The sequence below is a fragment of the Cupressus sempervirens genome, chromosome 5, assembly GCF_028749045.1.
Source record: "Cupressus sempervirens isolate cs-2001-9-10 chromosome 5, ASM2874904v1, whole genome shotgun sequence".
Taxonomy (NCBI): Eukaryota; Viridiplantae; Streptophyta; class Pinopsida; order Cupressales; family Cupressaceae; genus Cupressus; species Cupressus sempervirens.
The window spans coordinates 363,068,904-363,081,827 of record NC_143122.1 but is presented as its reverse complement, the minus strand read 5'-3'; the positions used below and the strand labels follow the sequence as shown (position 1 = coordinate 363,081,827).

The 12,924-nt window shown below is 35.7% G+C and overlaps 1 long non-coding RNA gene across 1 annotated transcript; it reads left to right on the top strand.

The window, feature by feature from the left end:
- Nucleotides 1-941: 941 nt before the first annotated feature.
- Nucleotides 942-12,135, top strand: LOC149556239 (uncharacterized). Its single transcript, XR_016364649.1, has 2 exons — nt 942-11,679; nt 11,872-12,135. It is a non-coding gene; the product is annotated as an uncharacterized LOC149556239 (long non-coding RNA).
- The last annotated feature ends 789 nt before the right edge of the window (nt 12,136-12,924 follow it).

Below are 12,924 nucleotides of genomic sequence, written 5' to 3'. Positions count from 1 at the left end.
TAAAATGTAATTCTTACACATTTTTTCATAGCTAGGTGTTAAAGTACTATATGTATATCTATTATTAACACACCCCTTGCCACCCCAATCTGCCACCATCCTCGTGTAGTATTGAAGTTAGCCCTTTTGTACCTCTGCCTGTGAAACCCCCATTCTCTTGTCATAAAACTCGGTGGACTATGACAAGCTAAGTTGTAGATTATGCCTTTGGGTCTTAGTTTTGTACTAAATTAGTTTGGGTATCAATCTTGTGATAGGAGCGATTGGGGAGCAATCACGGTGGGGCCTTGTTGTACTCAGGTGCATGGACAACCACTCCATTGATTAAAAAAAGAAACTCAAAACCCAATTTAAAAATATTTATTAACATTAGAACAACTTATAAAAATGCTTAAAACCTTAAAAGGTGCACATACATAGAGGTAGTTGACAAGAAAAACCTATTTCACAATTTCTTTTCTCATTGGTTTACCCCTTTTTTGTAATAATTTTCATTTTAGTATTAACTAATGAGTCATGATCATATATGATACATAACATAACATTATATTTTTGAACTTAGGTATCAATCTTGGTTCCGGTGCACATTCAGTTTCAATTTTTGATTCAATTTTTTTTCGGGTGGGTTCTTATTCGCCATGTGTATTTACAACCATTTAAAGAATTTTATTTATTTATGTATGTATGTAAATTTTTGGATTCATACAGGTAAAAATGTCAATGTCCATTCATTATTGGTTCAAAACTTAAAATAGATAATAATAATAAGTTAGAAGTGCAATTCTCATAAAATGATTAATTCATAATTGCCAATAAAATTATAAATAAAATACCATATATGATTATATCAAAAGTCTCAAAATGATGAAAATTTAAATTAGAAGCCATATTTCATATTTAAAAATTAATATGTCAATTCATCTTCATTATCTTTATAGGAATGAAGGTCAACATTTGGTTTCACTTCAACTTCATTTGAAACAATTGCCTCTTGTTCATCTATAGAGACTTGGGCAAGTTGTGCAATCGTGACATCAAATTTAACATGCACTCAAGGGCTAAATCCCAATTCCTTGTAACATGACAATAGTGAAGGTTGTAGTATATGAAGACCAAATCCATTTCTTTTTTGGCACCCAAGCATTGCACTTCGTTGAGTGGATGAAGGAGTATGAACAACAATTTTGCTTAGACAAAGAAGAACTTGCAATCTATTGAGTTAGCATTCAAGATATACATTCAGTATTTAATTTCAATATGACAACATCATAGTAATTTAAAAAGATACATACTTGGGAAAGAACTTTAATTGTAAGAGGCTGCAAGCAAATGGAGTTTTGACCATGCATATACCACCATTCATCAACATCCATCCTACATTGAGCATTAAGAGTGGTAGTGTCATGATAGGTATTTGCAAATTGGGCAAACTTGGCGAGGATAATATTTTGATTTTCATTATCATCATAAATATTTGTGAATGCATCCTTGTAGCCAGCAACTTTTGCATCTCTATATGGTGGCATCTTGTTGGCTACAAAACCATATTTTGGCTTTAAAAATTTAGCAACAAAGCATATGCCAGGAGATGTAAGGGGGTGGCCATCTTGTTCCAATGGTCAACACTAATTTTTTGCATAATTTTGAAAAAATGTATTTTGTATGTTTCTTGCCCACTATTATTGTTTTTATGTGCTCCATCATGGTGTGCATGCCATCATAAATTTATCAAACACGGGCAATCAATATCAACAAACCTTATGCTCATGGTGGGTTCGATGAATTCTAAAACATATTTTGCGTGATCCCACCTTTCATCATCAAGGACCAATGCTTTACTTTTTGGGGGTTTCCCTTGTTTGATTGCCTCCTTAGCACTCAAGGCCTCTTGCAGCTTCACTACTCATCCATGTGAGATGCAAATCACATTTCAACAACCTATGATGGCGTAAACCATGTCATACATCTAGTTCAACTAATTTTATTATTAAATAAAAAATTAATAACTAAAAATGAAATCTAAAAGCAAATGTAAATTACCTTCAACAACTCCAATGCAAATAAGGTCCCAACTATGGCTTGTGTCATGTGATGATTAGTCACATACATTTGCATCTCCTTAGCCTCTACGTAAATTTGATTGACCCATTCAATTTGAGTGACAATCTTTTGCATGATTAAATTTAGTGAGTGGATTGCACACTGTGTCCACAAAATGTGATTATATGTGACTTCCACTATAGCACCATCTGCCTTACAATTGTTAGCATTGTTTGTTATGACTTGGTAATATTTGCAGCCTCCACCAACTCAATTGATTCCATGATGATATTGGCATTGAAACTTGCATCTTTCACTTACCCCTCACAACCCACTACCTTCTAGAACATCACCCCATTAGGGTACATGGTTATAACATTGATCAAAGGCCTATTCTTGCAATCTCTCCATCCATTAGTAATGATGGATATACCTGTTTCAATCCATGTATCCTTAATCACTCTCAATTGTGTCTCTGTGGAGGTGTTGTCCTTCAACAATGAGGTGGTTTGTACCTTTCCATGCCTAGGATTAACATAACCAGCAGATGCCTTGCAAAGGTTAATCACTATCTCCCGCCAATATGGTGATCTAACAAGGTTGAGTGGAAGCTCGCTTGCGTATAAGCAACAAGCAATACTTTGATCAGCAACATCTCTCATTTCATTTTCGAAGGCAACATCCTGCGCACCTCTTTCCTGTGGAACATTTTGTGGTTCAGAAAGTGGTGGCATTGGCAATAAAGGGTGTGGGCCAACAACTTTTACCTAGCCATGAGGAGGTCTCCTTGAGCTCCTCTGGCAGGGATGGAGTAGTCACTATCTTTCCTCTATTGTTTCTCCTATCAGCTTTGTTTTGTTCACTAGCATATTGCAGGATTAAATGATCTGGCAGCTTGTTCACATCTTTCGCCTTGCAAAGTTTCATTCCTTTTCCTGTGGTGGATGGAGAGATGTTTCACTTTATAGTACGAGCTGGAATGCTCTATGTTGCAATGGTTACACCGCCAAATATAACTCCCACTATCAGGCAGTGCCTTAATCATGTTTGTTTGATGCCAAAGCGGTGAATCTGCATCAATTTTAAAAGGGGTTGCCTCAACAACTAAACTAGAGCTTCCCCTTGCACTTCCATCCATTCTGTCTAACTTTGAATAATGAACCTAAAATGGAAAAGAAAACTTAATACATTATTGTAAAAAAGTAAAAACTAATCATTTTTTTTATGCATTAGAACCCTTCAATATGCATTCAAAGTATTAAAAAGTATTTAAAACTTCTTTAAACACTTTAAAGGGAAACTTGTTTTATTAAAAAAAAATCTTGAAAAATTCATTAAAAACCTAAACAAAATGAAAATTCACTTATCCGTGACCTCTAAATCTGTCTTCCCCAATGTTTATTAAGTTTTTAATAGTTAGTCTTCTGTAGCACACGCCTTCAAAGAAAAATGCTACAGCTAGAACAAAGCAAAAATGGTGAAAAATGCTTGAGAAATGAATAAATGATCATCAAATGACCAAATGCATGCTTTACTAGTTGTAATTAGGGTTTTGATGCCTTTTTGATTTAAAAAAATAAAAAATTGGCATGCGGGGCCCATTTTTGGACAGCCTCATTCTTGAATTCCTGCAGATTCGAGCAGGATTTTGGATGGGAATCTGGATTCTTGTTTGGAATCCTGCTGGAATCTGAGCAGAATCGAAATCAGGCTCACACTGGAACCAGTATCCTCGGCCTACATATAGGGGTCCGGTAACTTAGGTTTGAAACTATCAATCACAATTAATATTATCTTTATCACTATTATAATTATTAAACCATAATCGGCAGACTCACACTTCGCACAAACTCAGCAGGCCTCAAATTTTTGGCTCAGCAAAGACCCTGAAAACTCAAGAACTTCAGAAAGTGCTTAAAGTTAAATTTCTATAATAAAAATTCTTTTGCAAAATACAATGACAAAATATATCCAATTAGTCTATAAGCAGTTCAACACCTTTTTCTATTATTTTTTATTCATGTGAGCATAAATTGAGTACAAAATCGTATCATGCAGAATTCTGATATAATAGTTTGGTAGTTTTGAGATTAGTTTATCATTGTAATTCATGAATTGCCTTGATCTAGCGAAAAGATAGGGAGAAGTTCTAATCCTTGCACTCCATTGCAACACCTTGCTTGGCACTGAAGGCTGTGCTTGCTGCAACGTGACCTCATCTTGCTCTAGAAGGCAATGGTTCTTTTCCCTCATCAATGTTATCCAATGACAATCTAGTAGTTCGTTTTGCGACAGCCACATCCTCCGTAAGTTGCCTCTCAAGATGAAGCATCTTTTCTACAAGAAACAGTTAGTTCTTATATTGCATTGCCCACTTGCTTTGATGATCAATGCCATTGAAAGCGACAACATCCTTTGATTTGTCCTTTTAGTTCTTATATTGCATGCCCACTTGCTTTGAGGATCAATGCCATTGAAAGCGACAACATCCTTTGATTTGTCCTTCTAGTTCTTATATTGCATTGCCCACTTGCTTTGAGGATCAATGCCATTGAAAGCGACAACATCCCTTGATTTGTCCTCTACCTTTCTGCTGCAAAGTTGAAGGTTATATTGTAAATTGTAATATTGCTATTTGAAATTTTTGCATTAATCATATGATATATCATTAGTGATCAATGATATCATGACAGTGAAAAAAATAATTGTTTAATTTGTTGATACGTGCATTTATTCCTCAACTCTATTGCAATCAAATTTCTCATATGACGAGATCTCAATAATTAATGGAGGTCTAGAAGTGAAGACTTAAGTTGGGTTCAGGATTAGTGCCCCGAGTGGGGTGGAGGGGCAGTACCCTTGTGGGGGTTTGGAGGGAAGTTTCCTGTGGGGTGGAGGGTCTGCGCCTTTCATGGGGTTTGTTAGTGCCCTTGATGTATTTCCTGTTGCTACAAGGGGTAGTTTTTCATTTGTAATTTTTAATTACTGTTCTGTGCTATTTGATGTGCTTGGGAGTTTTTTGTCAAACTTGCAGAGTTGTTGTTGATTGGTGAGTATATGCCAAAAACTTGGCAAGTTAAAAAGGTGACTTTTCATGCGAGTTACTTGACAAAATAAAATGATGACAAATACTTGCTGAATCTGCCAACTATGCATTTAACAACGATGAAGTATCATACTTAAAATATTCAAATGTTATTTATTAAATAATTATTTATATATCTGATATATTTTTTATTCTGTAATTTCTGTGCACACACATATTATACAGCTGTACCCAATATTTGTAGCTGTACTAGCAAACCTAAACCCTGTACCCATAGCCATGCCAGAGCCGGCAACTTAGCTTGTAAGATTAAGTTGGCATCTCAGGTGAGTTATAGTCAGGTTTCTCCTGTATGTTGTTTGGAGCAGTTTCTGACTGTTTTGCTTTTGAGAATCAGAATCTTGCAATGACACTAGCATAGACTGATCAATGTTCTTTTGGCTTCTTGCTGTCGTTTTTTTGGTCGCTTGTCTTTGTTTTGCTTGTTGATTTGTGGCCTGATGCTCATTACTCAGATTGAGAAACAGAATTTCACAGAAGTTTGGAATCGTAAATCCGGATTATATATTTTAAACGCTTTAACCAAATCCAATAGGATTATAGCTTATAGTCACTTTTTTTTATAGATCGGTAAACGGGTTTTGTCTTTATTTTATTTATATCTTAATAAATTTTTTCAATTAGCCCTGTGCAAAGTGCAGGCACTGGGGGAAAAAGAACAGGGTAAGAAAACCCCCGGTGAAGCCTGAGATGCAAGTGTCCTGTCAACTGTATTGTGTACAGTTGCCCTTGGTTTAATGGGGACTTTGAGAAGGCATACCTTCTTACATAAATGATATTAATTACATAGACTGTTGAGTAATATTGAATCCCTTACACATTTGCCCCTGATTTGAATGGGGTCTTTGAGAGGGCATACCCTCTCTTACATATGTAACGCAACACACTTCACTTAAAACTTTATAAGCTTTCCTCTTGCCTTTGATCCTTTTTGTCTTCGTGGCAAACTCATCCTCGGATAAGTTCTTTGTTAGGCTTATTTAATATCTTTGATTTTCACAACCTAATTTTAACCCAAATGATGTATAAAATTAAAATATATCATTATACACATCTTTATTTTTAGCTAAACTTCTAGTCACTTTTATTCTTTCTATTTCTGTGGTGTAGAAATGTCAATCTGGACTTACATTTTGAATGGTTATGGTCAGTTCTTAAACTTTTTTTCTACTTTTACTGTTTTTATGCTAGGAGCTAGTGGCTTGATCAATTGCTCTTCATACTAAACTAATCTTATTTTATGTAGTATGGAAGCACCAATGCAGACTTATGCTAGAATGCTTGCTTTTAGTTTGTATTTTTTTATGCTAATTTTTAGTTTCATATTATTAGTAAAATTGGGTGATGTGAATACCATTTATCACACATTTAGAATCTGGTTTTTCTTAAGGCTATATTTTGGACTGCTGTTCAAAATAAAATATTAGTAAAACTGGACTTTCTTATCTTTTGTATTTCATGGCCTGTTCATTTTATTCTTATGAAAATTTTGTGAAACTATTTTGAACAATTCAAAAGCTTTTGAGTCACTACTCAGTTCTAACATTGAAATACCATTTACGTTCAGGATGATACTTCGATGTCTGAGTGATTAGTTTATTCTGTACCATGTGTTCAAGAGAATACTCGTCTTCGTATTTTACCAAGGTTGCATGGGGACGTGGGTACTTGGGGTATTGGTACCGGTACGGGTATGACTTTTTTTCATTATAGGGGACGGGGTTACTTCGGTATGTCAAACTTTATTTGTAATTATACTTTTATATTTATAGAAAATCTGAAATTATAAGTCATGACAATGGTTTTTCAAAACAAGAATTGATAAAGTTTACCAACGTAATGCATTGTTTTCAGTTTCAGATTTGCTATATGTTTGTAATAATAATATATGATAGATGTTTAGATGCATAACAGAGAAGACAGACTTTAAACAGGAACAAGAAGATCATATATCATATGACAATGACATATTGCAAATGATAAACTTCTGACTTGAACAGTGATAAAGTTTATTGTTAATCAATATTGTATAAAAGTTTCAAACTGATTAGGTATTGGATTAAGCTTGATCAACAACAAGCTGATACACAAAAAAAAAACTGAAAAAAAATTCAGCAATCTTAATCAAGGTCCTTAGCTATGCTGCTGCTCTTCACCAAGTACCCGGTACTTGAGATACATGTACCTGGTACTTGGGTTCGTGGGTATGAGTACCAGGGTTGTGGGTACGAGTATCCATGCAACCTTGTATTTTACTGTTTAGTATGTCTTCTTTGTCATCATTTCCATATGTTCCAAGGATTCATGATCATCTGTAGCTTTTTCAGTGATAATTTGTTCAAGTGGAAAGTCTGTAGAGAATCGAGATACATGTTCAAATTTTTACAAACGTATCTGCAATTTCAAGTATATTATACTTATTGCATTGTTTGAGTGGTTGGCTTATTATAAGAATGGGTCCTTGACAGCTTCAGTTTCTCCTCATTGCAATGAGGATATCTGTAACTTGTGTGGACATGTTGTCTAATGATTGTGTGCTACATTTGTGTGTTACTTGGGTTTAAATCTTAAAAGGGTGTGGTCGTGTTCTTGTGTGGACATGTCGTGTAATTATTGTGTGCTAACATGTGTGTGTTACTTGGGTCTAAATCTTGAAGGATGAGGTTGTGTTCTTGTCCTACATTTTATTAATGGCAGATCACAAGTTACAACCTTGCTCAGGCTTTACAAAGCCTAGAAAAAAGTCTTTACCCTACCTTTACCTGGAAGGTCAAGAGGGATACGGTCCATTCATGAATAAACAAGCTAATTCTGATATTGGTTTTTCAGAGGGGCTGAATCAAATAGAGATGGAAATCCGTATAGTTTTTGCTGAAACACGTTAACATTGACATTTATCATATCATCACAATGGCATCTTAAATTGTAAAATACATTTAAACAGTGAAATTCATGAAAACTATGAAGCCATGAGGGCATTTTTTTTCTCAAATATTCCTTTAGTACATTTCTTAGTTATTTCAGATTTCTGTAGTTGGCACGCATTTCAGAAATGTAATTAATAACTCTGACAGACAGCAAGGACAATGACATTTACAACCAGAAACAAAACTCTGAGAGACAGTAAGGACATTTGCATTTCAAATGACCAGGCTTCTGAGTTAAAATTATACTGATAAGTAGGAGGTATTTTCCACAGCAAGTCGAATTGCGATATTACTATCAGGATTCGACTGTGTAGTTTGAGTCAAACTCATCGACCCATGTTTCAAGGGTTGTGGTTCGCAAGAATCCATCTGTCATGAGAATGTCAATGAACACTTAGCATTCATTGCATCTAGGTGATGCTTACAAGGGTGAACCATCAAAACTCTTCAGCAGGTCTGACATCCCAGCATTGGCCCAACACCAGCGCCCTTATTCATGGAGTTTCCTCAAAGGTTAAGCCCACTTAGCTTGCTCCCCCATTTGCAAAACCTTCAGAAAGTTTTGTGCCTTATGAATTATTCATCATAGAGCCCCTTTCAGGTCATTAGTTGATAAGTAGGATCTATTTTCTACAAGAAGTCAAATTGTGATATTGCCATCACGATTCAACTAAGTAGTTTTTCAGTCAAACTCATTGACCTATGTTTCATGAGTAGTGGTTCACAAGAACCCATCTCTCCTATGTTTCATTCATTGCATCTAGGTGATACAAGGGTGAAGCGTCAGACCTTTTTGGGAGGACAACCCATCCTAATATTGCTCCAATGCAAGCACTCCTGAGCATGGAGAGGTCAAGCCCACTTAGCTTGCTCTTCCGTTTGCAAAGCCTATAGCAAGTGTTGTGCCTTATGAACTATTAATAATAGAGCTCCATTTAGCTCATTAATTTTAAAGTAGCAAGTATTTTCCATAGTAAAGTCAAATTGTGATATTGTTATCAAGATTCAATTTTATAGTTGTTGAGTGAAACTCGCTGACCCATTTTTCATGAGTAGTGGTTCACAAGAACCTATTTTTCATGAGAATGAATAAAACCACCTAGCACTTAATGCACCTAGGTGATGCTCATAATGTAGCATTGGGCCTTCTTGGGAGGTCACCGTCCCAATATTGCTCCAATGCAAGAGTGTTTAACAGTGGAGTTTCCTCCAAGGTTAAGCCCACTTAGCTTTCCCTTCTATTTGCATAGTCTTAGCAAGTGTTGTGCTTTATGAACCTTTCATCATAGAGCCCCTTTAGCTCATCCCCTTTTGGCTCATCAATTGACAAGTAGGAGGTATTTTTAACAACAATTCAAATTGGGATATCGCTATCAAGATTCAAATGTGTAGTTTGAGTCAAACTCGTTGGCTTTTTTTTCATGAGTAGTGGTTCACAAGAACCCATCTTGCATGGGAATGAACAAAACACCTAATATTCATTCCATCTAGGTGATGCCCACAAGGGTGAAGTATCTGGCCTTTTTGGGAGGTCACCCATCCCGGTATTGCTCTAATGCAAGTGTAGTTAGTCTTACAAAGGAGTTTCCTCCAAGGTAAAGCTTACTCAGCTTGCTACCCCATTTGCAAAACCTTCAGAAAATATTGTGTCCAATCAACCATTCATTATAGAGCCCCTTTCAGCTCATCAATTGAATAGTAGGAGGTATTTTCCACAAGTCATATTGTGGTATTATTCTCAGGATTCAACTGTGTAGTTCTCGAGTCAAACTCATTGACTCATGTTTCATGAGCTGTGTTTCACAAGAACCCCCATCTCATGAGAAGGAATAAAACACTTAGCACCCATTGCATCTAGGTGATGCTCACAGCAGTCAGGCAACAGTCCTTTCTGGGAGTTTGTTTTCTGTTTTTTAGTTGTTGGCGTAGCTATTTTAGGCTTGTTGTCTAAAGGGCTGTGGGGGACTTCGTGTGCCGTCGGACTACCCCTGCCATCCAATGCCTTCATTTTTCCAATTTTGGCTATTTATTTTTTGGCCTGCCCAAATGAAATTATTTTTACAGGTTCCTGACCATTCCTTGTGTCCCTGAAACATTTCCTATAGGGTTGGAAAATGAAGGGGATGTGTTACCATGGTACATAGAGTGTTCATACAGGGGCTCCTGAATTTGCTTCATCAGTGTCATATAAGTTTTTCGGTGAAGGGATTCTCACCAGCTACTTCTTTCTCCTATGAGCATTCACAAGTATCCAAATCTAATCAGACAATGTTTTGCATTGATTTTGTTCAATCTTTCGAAGCGAAGAGATTCCTACAAGTTGATATACACTGTAATCTAGATCATTAGATTTTCATGATGCACAATAACATCACGTAGAAGTTTTCTGGAGTAAACTGGTCGAGTATTTTTAATATCAACATTTCAGATCTTGATATGGATCGAGGAACGTGAAAACACCCATGTAAAAAATACATAGATTACTCGGAAAACATGTATTCTACATTACGAGTCATAGTTTTCTGTGCTCATTGTGAATCAAGGGCTAACTTATTTCTATCTGCTTCTCTAGAATTTTCTGTTCTTCTGCAGCACTCATTATCTTGTAATGTTGAGTCCCTTAATCTTAATTTTCAGAAACTGAATTAACTTTATTTCCATGGTGGAGTCTTCATCTATGCATTCATCATCTTTAACCTGTCACTTATTGAATTACATTTTACCTTGCTGCTATGAATAATTTTTGTAAAACAAACTGGAAAGCAGGGCACGTGAATCTGCAAATAGATAAAAATTTATAGTTTTAAGGGTCATTTTTTGTCCAAGGTCATTTCTTATCTTGATCATTGATGGATATGCAGGTCCTCGGTGCATGCTAATCTTGTTAATACCATTTACCTCGGGTAATTCTAGCCTTCTCTGAGCACCTCACTTGCAGTAGCAAGATTTTAAGTCCAAATTCCTAGACTTCATGCATGATCAAATCTTTCTGATGAGCCCCCTTTTTCCTTCTGGTGATTTACAGCACCTAATATCAATACTTACATGGCTATCTATTACAGATTTTTTATTTCTTTCGATTGTTCAATATGGGACTTCATTCATAGTAGGAACAGAGACAACTAAGCCACTCCAAATATTGAAGAGGAAAAAAATTAAGGCATAGCTGTTCAATGAATTAAGTTAGTCTTTAACATTTCAAGCTGAATTTATTGGTAAGAAAGAATGGGATTATGCATCCCCAGTGTAATGTTAAGCGTGCAGGCTTTCAGTGGTCTCAATTATGATATCATCTGGTCTCTTCCATGTTGAACAAAAGACTAGTCTGCATGTAACCTGGAGGAGGCAAGCCCATTGGTTGAACTATTAATTTATACGAGGTTGAAAATGCAACAGGTATATGATCAGGGTGAATACTGGAGGAGGCTTGTCTATATATTCAACTGTTGCACTGATCTGAGGTATACAATAAATCTCATTTAAATATAATACTTCATCTTAAACAGAGACATCCTTGTTCTTCCAAGGTGGTGGTTTTCTAGTTGTCCAAGGTTTGCAAACGTTCTGGCTTGCTCATCTGTACCGAGTTCACTTCACTGATTGAGGGTAGGTATCTCCACAGGCTAGCACTGCCTTAACACCAATTTGATATCAAAACTTATAGACTCGTATTTTGAACTTACAACATTTGGAGAAAAGAGTTAGTGTCAGTGATAGTCTTTCCTTACAGCGACAATTAACTGCCCATTTGTGTTCCTCTGAAATTTCACCGTGTCTTTGTGGGCTGGCAATCTGCAGTTTTCAAACTGGGATCATAATATCCTCCGAGACTCGATTCTTTTGTAAGCATGGGATTTTGTTGCTATATCACATATTCCAGGGAAAGAAAAAGGTTCTTTGCAGGGACAATGACTGTCCGAACAAGCAGACCAGTTTTGCACTCCCTTATAGTGAAAACTCATATTGCAATCACTTCAGCTGCAGCAGTAGTATAAGAAAATTGTTCTTGTTGACATTCTTCTACACTTAACGATGTGTTAATGCATGCACCATTTTATAAAATTTCTTACTTTCCATGGTTACAGTTTTTTTTGCCCCAGGGTATTAATACAGGCTGTAATTTTATTAGTATAAAACAATTTATAATCACCTGATTTGGTGTATAACAGTATATATTATCGCCACTGATCTCGTGTTCTGTAATTGATTTTGTTGGAACATCCATAAGTAAAATATTAGTAGTCTGTATCCAATCTGAATCAAAGGATCTATCATTCAAGTGTTTGCCCGAGGTTTGCGTAGAGGGAGGTCAGGGAATGTCAATATTTGAATTTTGTTAGATACACAAGGAAATAAAAAGTAAAGTAATTGAATTAAATTCAGTCTGAGTTGCTGATTCGGGTTGATAGGTTCAGGCAATTTTTTTTCATTTGGGTTTGTGGGTATATATATATGTTGCTTGATCATTGATTAATGCCAAATGTCAAAGATAACCATTAAATACTCATTCATTAATATATGTTCATGATTGTAAAGGAAATTGCACATTGAATTACTACATTACAAAATGAAATTTCAAAACATAGACTAGTTCATCAAATAATAAAGTTTGAAACATAATGATAAATGACAAGTGGTTAATAGTTTATCAATGATCATAGTACTAAATGCCCTTGAAGGGTCAAATTGGCCATAAAAAAATTAGGGAACAATGACTTCATCCTCGATTGCAATTATATCTAGATTCTCATCATTGGAACCCAAATAGGTTCAGCTAGCCCCAAATGTTGTGATATCCTTTTCGTTAGCATTAGTAAGATAATTTTAGCTAGATCTTGGATGGTCATATCT